Below are 9,997 nucleotides of genomic sequence, written 5' to 3'. Positions count from 1 at the left end.
GGAAGAGGGTTACTGGGATGTGCTGGGCTCCTGCCACCCATTTTGGGAAGCCAGAATGAAGTTCCTGGCTCCTGGCTTCAACAGGGCCCAAACCTGACTGCTGTGGCCATTTGGAACCAGTAGACAGAAGATATTTCTTTCTTTCTCTCTGTCTCTCTTTCTCTCTCCCTGTAACTCTGCCTTTCAAGCAAAATAAATAAATTTTTACGAAAAAAGAACAACAAAAACAGAAAATATCTCCGGGCTTCAGCTCGGCCCAGCTCCAGCCATTGTGGCCATTTGGGGAGTGAACCAATGGATGGAAGCTATTTCTTTCTTTCTCTCCTCTTTCCTCTTTCTTGCTCTCACTCTCCTCCACTCTCTGTTGCTTTGCTTTCAAGTAAATAAATCTAAAAAAAAAAAAAAAAAAAAAAATCCTACTTGGGATACCCATCTCTCATATTAAGAAAAAAAAATTCTAGGCGGTCCCTCCTGGCCCCTCTGCAGCCCGCGGGACAGCTCCTCTTCCGGAGTGTGTGGGACCCGGAAGCGAGGCACAGCGCCGCTCAGGCGCCACGTCCCGCTCTGAGGAAGACTCCGTGGTGTTAGGTGCCGAGCCTGTTTTCGCCCATTCCTGCTCCTGACACCGATGTTCACGCCCGCGAGGAGTAAGTGGGTCAGGAAGGCGCGCCCAGCCATGGCTTTTAAAGATACCAGTGGAACCCGAGGTGGCCATTCTCCACGTTAGGATCACCCTGCCCAGCCGCAGCGTCAAGTCCCTGGAGAAGGTGCGTTCTGACTTGATCCGAGGCGCAAAGGGAAAGAATTTTCTAAGTCAAAGGACCAGTTCGGATGCCTACCAAGACACCGAGAATCGCTACAAGAAAAACACGGCGTGGTGAAGGTTCTGAAACGTGGGGTCGGTTCCAGAGGAAGCTCCATAAGCGGCGCATTCACTTGCACAGCCCTTCTGAGATTGGTAAGTAGATTACTTCCATCAGCACTGAGCCCGAGGTAGAAGTTGAAGTCCCCACTGCCGGAGCCTAAGCCAACCAATTGTTTTCATGATGTAACTACCGGCTGTTAAATTCTGTGGACTTTCATTTAGGATACCAAAATTAAGGGATATAAACAGAGGTATGCTATGAAATGTATCCTACTTTTCATGTGAAATAATTTGATGGATGAGTACTCCACAGTGGGCCATTCTAATATTTCCTAGAGGCAGCTAAACCAGTGTGTTTACCATTAACTTTATTTCTGACATTTGAAAAAAAAAATCGACTAAATAGCACATAGATGTTACCATTGATGAGTTAGTTGTAGTTTTGGCTGCGTGTTGAAACTTTATGAAAAAAAAATGTCCTGATGTCTGAGATCCTGCCAGAGAAGATCTGATTTGTTATGAAGTGCTCTCGGTCTTGTCAGGTTTCTTGAGTGATGGTGTAAAGAGCAAGGGCTTAGAGGTAAGCTATAGTCCAGTCTTATCAGTCATTCCTTTTAAAATTTGAGCGCTCCCATGTACTCCTTTATTGTCCAAAATGTCTCCAGCAGCCAGGGCTGGGCTGAGCCAGGAATTCAATCCTGGTCTCTCACATGGGTTTTGGAGTCAGAAGCAGTCAAACCCAGGCACTATTGTGTGGAATGCAGGTATTCTGTAATATGGAATTCTGTAAGTATGGAATTCTGAATGTATGGAATACAGGTATTCTGTAAGTATAGAATTCTGTAAGTATGGAATTCTGAGTGTATGGAATATAGGTTTTCTATATGTATGGAATTCTGTAAGTATGGAATTCTGAATGTATGAAATGCAGGTGTTCTGTCATAACCCCTAGGTTAAATGGCCATTCCTCTATGCTGGAAGTGTTTGGAATTGTGACTCTTAATGTCAAATGTAAAGAGGTGATGGGAAGGCAATGCCACCATTTAAGTTTTATCTGGGTAGAGCTTTCTCCACGTACTCCTTGAAAATACAGACCTCTAAGCTCTATTTATGACAGGTGTGGCAGACTTACTTGGCCAAGTCCATGTTGGCACAATGGGAAACGTTGTTTACCAGACTGTGTACTACATTTTTTACCTTATTAGTAAAATGATAGGGGTCCTATTTTAGTGCGGATCCAAAAGATGGCTGTCCTCGATTTTTTTTTTAAGCGAGTCATGTTTTTGCTATGAGTATCTTTAATGTATTTGTCTTAGTTTTCTTTGGGGGAAGGTTTTATTGTGGTTAACTCAGTGGATGAAACTGAATTGTCAACTTATTAGAAAAAAAAAAAAGCTTGGGAAACTGTAAAAGCCTTGGGCCATAAATCTCTCAAGAAGACAGACGAAGGTAGATACAGTGCAGCAGGTTAAGTCACCACTTGTGTTGCTACCATCTTACTGTAGTGCTGGTTGGAGTCCTGGCCACTCTTTCCTATCCTGCTTCCTGCTAATGTGCATGAGAGAGCAACAGATAGTGCTCCCAAGTGCTTGGGCACCCGTGACCAGAATGAAGTTTTGGTTTTGACCTGCGGCAGACCTGGCTGTAGGTGCCATTTAGGGAACAATGAGTGGCTTTCAAATTAATTTTTAAAAAGGATTTACCAAATGGATCTAAGGAAGTTCCTGAGACCTGCAATGGTCTAGTCCTGTTTCACAGGGAGGCTGGTCTCCTTGGTTTAACTCATGAAGAATTTGTGAAGGATTTCTCATTAATCAAGGGCCAGGAGTCAGCCTACAGATCTATCCTTTAGCACAACTGTTAAGCATTCTCTGAACTAGAGAGTGCATTACCTGGTAAACCTAGCTCCTAAGGAGGGATCTTCAGAAAGTTTGCAGGAAATGTACATTGGGAAAAGTAAGCATAAGTTTCAAGTTTTTGTACCAAAATAAATTCTACTTTTCCATGAGCTTTTTGAAGTGCTGCTGTAGAAATACCTACAAGATTGTTTTAATTAGAATTCTTTTTAATCAGAAGTTTTTGGAATATACTTTGTATCCTGAGAATTGATCTTGTTTCCTTGGAAACAAAGCCACTTTTTAAAAAAGATTTATTTATTTATTTAAAGATTTATTTATTTGAAAGGCAGAGTTACAGAGATGCAGAGAGAGGCCTTCCATCTGGTTCACTCCCCAAATGGCCATAATGGCAGAAGCTGGGCCGATCTGAAGCAAGGAGCCTGGAGCTTCTTTCAGGTCTCCCATGTGAGTGCAAGGACCATCTTCTACTGCTTTCCCAGGCCATAGCAGAGAGCTGGATCAGAAGTGGAGCAGCCAGGACTAGAACCAGCGCCCATGTGAGATGCCGGCACTGCAGGCAGCCCCAACAAAGCCATTTATGACAAAAATCAGATACTGTGAGAAATCTGCCTCAGTAAACTAAAGATACTGAAAAAATAGCATTATAATTTTAATGCATTTGTGAATTTTAGCAATTGAATTTCTGTACAAATATAGATGACAGAGTTGGATTTAAACTCCGTGTAGTACCTTGAGAGTTTGTAATGCGACACTTAAAATTTGGGTAATTGCTGTTATTGTAAATTCCTCGTTTAAAAATATCTACTTGGAGGCAGGGGCATTGTGATTCAGCTGGGTAGGCCACTTGCTTGGGACACCCACATCACATTCTGGAGTGCTGATTCGAGTCCTGACTCTCTTTCTTCAGATAGAGCCTCCTGCTAGTGTGTCCTGGGAGGCAGCAAATGATAGCTTGAGCCCCTGACAGCCATGTGGGGGATCCAGGTGGAGTTCTGGGGTCCTGGCAGTTGGAGCCATTTGGAGAGTGAACCAGTGAATGGAAGATATTCTCTAACAAAACCTCTGCAATAATGAAAGTACAGCTATGTTAAATAGTGATAAGGAAGCCCATGATTCTGACTGCTATTATAAAGCACTTCATTATAAAATAATGAAGTTTTTCTTTTATATATTGAATGCATTTTATTGTACTTCTACTGATAGGAATATAAATGGGCACAGTCATTTAAAAGTTCCCACAACAGGAGTTAAATAAAGGAGGGTTGAAGATTGGATGCCTCTTTAATCCTTACTTCCTCTTGGAATGCGCGGAGCTCAGCTTCTGTTTCAGAAATGGGTACTAGCAACCCGGGAGGAAGCAGACATCTCTGGCTGTTCACTGCTGGATTCGATTTCTAGATTTCTTTACCTGACATCCCTGGAGTGACTGTGTGTGCTTTGTGAGTGTAAAATGAATACACAAGAGGATGTAGAAGTGGGAATCCCTGGCTGTGCAATCACATTATTCCAGACGTAGTGCTTGGATGTGAGGGCATGGTAGTTACTTAACAGCTTAGAGGCTCAGTTAGTTCCTAGGTGCCAAGTAGAGATACTAATAATTGTCTGTCTCAAATGTGTGTGTAGGTGTCCCCTTGTCTCTCTGGGAGAGGTTTTCCAAGCAAACCAAGATTCAGTGAGGCTGTGGATTTCTTGCACTGGAGGTTGATTTCCGCAGGACGTAGTGCACTAGCTGACTGATGGCATTGGTTGGAGTAAACTGCGAGAACACTGAATATGTTTGATTCCCCATGGGGCATGGTTTTTCTAAGCACATCCTCCTTCAAAAGGCACCAGCAGGTCTAACTGTAAACCAGAGAACCTAGTAAAGGCAAAATTTTCTCCTGAAAAGTAAGCAGAGCTACATTTATCCTAATTTCCTTCATCCTGGGTATATTTCATTTTCATAGTGAATTGGATTCAGAACTAGAGAATTGAATCTCACACATCTTGTTCTGTAATCTGCTATTTATTTCCTTTTTACATATTTTGGTTATTTTTCTTCATTAAATATAAAACAACTACCAAAAATTGTATTATTATTCTTCAGAACCTTTAATGTACATGTAAGTGTTTATAATATATAGTGTAAACTTTTTAACTATATACAAATCATTATTTTTTTAAGTCATTGCTTGGGACATTCTTGAGTTTGAGTCTTGGCTCTGTTTCTGATCCAGCTTCCTGCTTATACACATCCTGGGAGGTAGCAGTGATTGGGTTCATGATACTCCTGTGGGAGACTTGGATTGAGTTCCAAGCTCCTGGCTTCCACCTAGCCCAGACCTGGCTGTTGCAGGCATTTGGAGAGTGAACCAGTGAATGGAAGATCAGTCTCATTCACTCTTTCTGCCTTTCAAATAAATACATAAAACAGTACAAATGAAATCATACTGAACAATATATTTTTTGTAATTTTTAAAAAGGATGTATGTATTTGACAGGCAAAATTATAGAGACCTGTGAGAGGTAGAGACAGATCTTCCATCCATTGTTTTGCTCCCTGGATGGCTGCAACTGCCAGGGCTGGGCCAAGCCAAAGCCAGGAACCCGAAACTCCGTCCAGGTCTCTCACATGGGTGCAAGGGCCCAAGCACTTGGATCATTTTCTGCTGCTTTCCCAGGTGCATTGGAAGGTAGCTGGATCAGAAGTGGCACAGTGAAGACTCAAACCAGTGCTTATTGGGGGTGCTGGCATCACAGGCAGCTGTTTAATTTACTGCACCACAATGCCATCCCCTGTAATTTTTTTGATTGTTTAATCTTTTTTTTTTGACAGGCAGAGTTAGACAGTGAGAGAGAGAGAGACAGAGAGAAAGGTCTTCCTTCTGTTGGTTCACCCCCCAATGGCCACTACGGCTGCGCCGATCTGAAGCCAGGAACCAGGTGCTTCTCCTGGTCTCCATGCGTGTGCAGGGCCCAAAGACTTGCACCATCTTCCACCGCACTCCCGGGCCACAGCAGAGAGCTGCACTGGAAGAGGAGCAACCAGGACAGAACCGGCGCCCCAACCTGGACTAGAACCCAGGGTGCAGGCGCCGCAGGCGGAGGATTAGCCTATTGAGCCGCAGCACTGGCCGATTGTTTAATCTTAAGAGAATTTTTAAATTGGCACATAGTAACTAGTAACTGTACATATTATGGGATACAATGTGATAATTCCAATACATGTATATAATGGGTAAGGATCAAATCAGGGTAATTAGCATTTTCATCTCCTTAAATATTTATCATTTCTTTGTGATGTAAGTCTATGAACTCCTTTCTTCTAGTTCTTCATAGAATATATGATAAATTTTTGTGAGCCATAGTCATCCTGTGTGCTGTAGACTATCAGAACTGTTTCATCCTGTCTGTTTTAGTACCCATTACCTGACCTCCCTCTGTCCTTCCCCCTTACCTTCCCAGTGACCATTTTTCCACTTAATTCTGTGAAATCAGCCTTTTTACTTCTCTATATGATGTGGTCATGTAGTTTTGTCTTTTCTGTGCCTGGCTTATTTCACTTAACATGATGTCTTCTAGTTCTATCCATGTTGCTACAAGTATCATTCTTTTTTTTTTTTTTTTTGACAGAGTGGACAGTGAGAGAGAGAGACAGAGAGAAAGGTCTTCCGTTGGTTCACCCTCCAGTGGCTGCTGCAGCTGGCGCACTGCGGCTGGCACACCGCGCTGATCCGAAGCCAGGAGCCAGGTGCTTCTCCTGGTCTCCCATGCGGGTGCAGGGCCCAAGGACTTGGGCCACCCTCCACTGCACTCCCAGGCCACCAGCAGAGAGCTGAACTGGAAGAGGGGCAACCAGGACAGAATCCGGTGCCCCGACCGGGACTAGAACCCGGGGTGCCAGCGTCACAGGTGGAGGATTAGCCTATTGAGCCACGGCGCCAGCCGACTTCATTCTTTTTATAGCTAGATAACATTCAATTGTGGTATTTTCTGTAAATTATCATTAATTATATATCTGGGACATATTTGCACCAAAAGGTAAGAACTGATTATTTTCCATGAATAATATTTGAAAGTACCTTTATTTAGCCAGATTCTTCTTAATAAACTTGTAGATATGTCCAGGGTGTTTACTGTTAAAAGCAGTTTCAATATATACTTTTAATACTGAAAAAAACTTCCATATTGCATAAGGACGCTTCAAAAAGATTATGGAAAATGGAATTAAAATATGCTTATTTTAGTGCAAAAATTGAAATGCATGCATCGTTTTTCCAAAGTATGTATTTTTCATGAGCTCCTTGAATATCCCTCATATATCAGTACTTGGGGATGATGGCAAGGAACCTCTCGAGGACTATGAGGTGGAAGAAATGATGGATTTTCTCAGCCAGGCATTGATGTCAGCTATGTGTGCTATGGTCAGGAAATAGTTTGTGTTTGTACAGGCAGCTGAAGAACAGAAGAGTTGGAAACTTACTGAACTCTAACCAAGCTAATTTAGAAATAATCTCAAAGAGATCTGGAAATATGAATTTAATGTAGTACAGGGAAACCTAATCCATTTGATTACACCTCATTTGGAGAAAAACTGTGTGAATGTCTCATGTTGCAAGGAATCTTAAGCTGGATGTTCTGTTGTACTAGATTTGGTAGGGCTTCAGAAAATGAAACCCCGAATTATGACATTTTGATAGGCTGAGTACTTTGGAGGAGAGAATCAGCCCCAGACCCAGGTCTCTCGGATCTTCCCCATCTCTGGGCCCACCTTTCTCTCATATCTCTGTCTCTTTTGAAGCAGAGGGAGGGGATTTCTCTGCAGTTCCCTAATCTGACAAAGTTCTTCCAGAAGTAATGCAATAGTCATGAGTTTCCTCCCTTTGGGGAAAGATTAGGTTGCAGGAAAAAAGACTGAAGTTGGTGCCACACTGCAGCCCAGATGACTTTGTATCAGGCTATTGTCTGTTCTTTGGGCTCACCCCCCCCTAACGATTATTTTTTCTTCCTCTAAAATTGCCTACACCCTCCATTTCTCTCTCTCCTAGAAAGGGGATATAGAACCTTCTAACTCTACTTGGGGTTACTGGTACTCTTCATTCTTGCAATGCCTCTGTGCAAATAATAAATTTTTTTGCCTTTTCTCCTTTAATCCATTGTGGATTTCAGCTCACTCAGTTATCAGACCTTTAGAATGTAAAGTAGAAGTTCCTTTTGCTGTTACAATTTCAGTTGTAATCTTCTGTGTTATTTTATGCATTTAAGATCTTCTGATGAAGGGTTCCTGAGCTGCCAGATGGATCAGTGGCCAACAATGTTAGTAATTCCTGGCTCTGTAACATCGAAAAGGGACTTGAAGGGCCAGCACTGGGTGGTGTTGCTTGTCCAAGGCCTGCATGGAAGAGAGGGTATTCCACTGGGCCAGTGTGAGTGCCCATATGCCTAGAAGAAGTGTACCCACTGCAGAGATGAAGGCAGGAAGGCAGCAGAGCCTGATGTCCTAATGCATAAAAGCATGAGCCTAGCTCCCCTTTCTTTGATCTGTTTAAGCTAAGTAACTGCCTGGAATATGGCTTTCCATGTACACCATGTACCTCTCCTATTTCGGGAGGACTGTGCCCAGGCAGATGTGAGTGTCTGCCACCTGGTGGTTGTATTGTCAATGTAAATTAATAAGCTGACATTCTTGTTTTTATACATCTGTCTATGTGAGTTGGCAAAATAAGGATGAGAATATGTGGTGTTGGGGAATTTTCCAGAATTCACTGCCATTTTGGAAGCGGTCAGTCAACCAGCTATCCTGAATAATAAGAAATGCTTCTATGGCAAACCCCGACATAATTTCTACCAAGAAATTGGAGGATGTTATCTTTTGCTGCTGTTAGTGATGAGGCATTTGCTAACAGTTGTAATAGAGAGAGATTGTCTTATCACTGACTCATAGGTGGGGAAATCCATGTACTCGTACATAACAGGCATGGCCATTTTATGACCTGCCTAAATGCCAGAGCAGGAACCTTGACAATTCGGACCTAACAGGTGATTGGCAGCATCACACAGTCTAGTGTGTATGCAAAATCATGCATAGACGCAAAGAGCTCTGAGACGTGTTTCTGACCGTCAGGGAGCCTACAATGAAGTTATGTTGGTATAAATACATATATGGTAGTAGTTTACTCAATAGGAATTAAAAATCTGTAACAAGTCTCTAGTTCTTCCAAATATTTGTAATAATTTTCTTAAATTGTGACCAGTTTTGTCCCAGGAGAGTTTCAGGTACCTGGTAGGCACTCAGTTGGTTTGGCAGAGCTAAAAGGTAGAGTTTGCTGCTTTGATGGTAAAAACGAAGTTTCTTCAGGTCCTTTATTGTCCATTATTGTCCTGTGTGTGCTCAGTGAATATTGATGGTAGTGACTTTCACATGTGCGAATGAGATTTCAATCAAAAATCTGTGTTCATTTTTCTTTTTCATCTGAATGTACAGAGCCAGAAAAATGTTACCCCAGTCATACGAGTTTTTGTAAGGACACAAAGGGAAACACTGTTTCCCAGCCAGGCACGGAGGAGGTGAATGCCATCCAGGGCTGCTCAGGGTGCTGCAGTAGCTGAGTCAGAACCAGGCATCCCTTCCTCCCCCTCCACTCTATCCTAGTTACAGCACTATTCTGGCAGCCTCAGCTTCCATTGCAGGGCCGCATGCCAAGCTACAGCTTCTGTGCCACTTCCTACTGCCTTCTTCAATATTCTTCTTCTCTCTACATCATGGCTTGTGCCTACCGTTGGATACTCCTGCCATCTGCTTCCATTGAGATTTCTCTGGAGAGAATATTTAATTGCATTGGATTGACACTCTTCGGTGCAGGATGTCTCTGTGGGAGTCTTAGGCTGGACAACTTCATAGGCTGCTGATCAGAGCCACTGACTCAGACTTTAATCCCGGATCCCATTTGCTTGTGGCCAAGATAATGGGGTCACATAATACAAAGTATGAAACTTGTGGGCAAGAAAGTCCAGCTGGCTGCTTGGAGGCTCATGGCGGTAGATAAGGGAGACATTTATAATTCAGAGCCTGCTCATTAGTCACCAAAGCATCACTGTTGTCCCTGGACCAAAGCTTGACCATATCTGATTCCATTCCAGAAGGGACTATGCAGCCAAGTACATGCACATTTAGACATTATTATTGAGGAGCTGTGTCCTTAATTATAGACTGCATGCTGATAATTTATCACACCATATGTTCCGAAGCCAGAATGAAAGCTGCTGGTTTCCTCTTCCATTTAGCTGTGGCTCA

The 9,997-nt window shown here is 42.8% G+C and overlaps 1 pseudogene; it reads left to right on the top strand.

Moving 5' to 3' along the window:
• Positions 1–676: 676 nt before the first annotated feature.
• LOC133758392 (small ribosomal subunit protein uS10-like) lies at positions 677–1,026 on the top strand (annotated as a pseudogene).
• Positions 1,027–9,997: the final 8,971 nt, after the last annotated feature.

This window comes from Lepus europaeus, chromosome 4 (genome assembly GCF_033115175.1).
Source record: "Lepus europaeus isolate LE1 chromosome 4, mLepTim1.pri, whole genome shotgun sequence".
Taxonomy (NCBI): domain Eukaryota; kingdom Metazoa; phylum Chordata; class Mammalia; order Lagomorpha; family Leporidae; genus Lepus; species Lepus europaeus.
The sequence above is the reverse complement of the archived record's forward strand: the minus strand, read 5'-3'. Positions and strand labels throughout refer to the sequence as shown.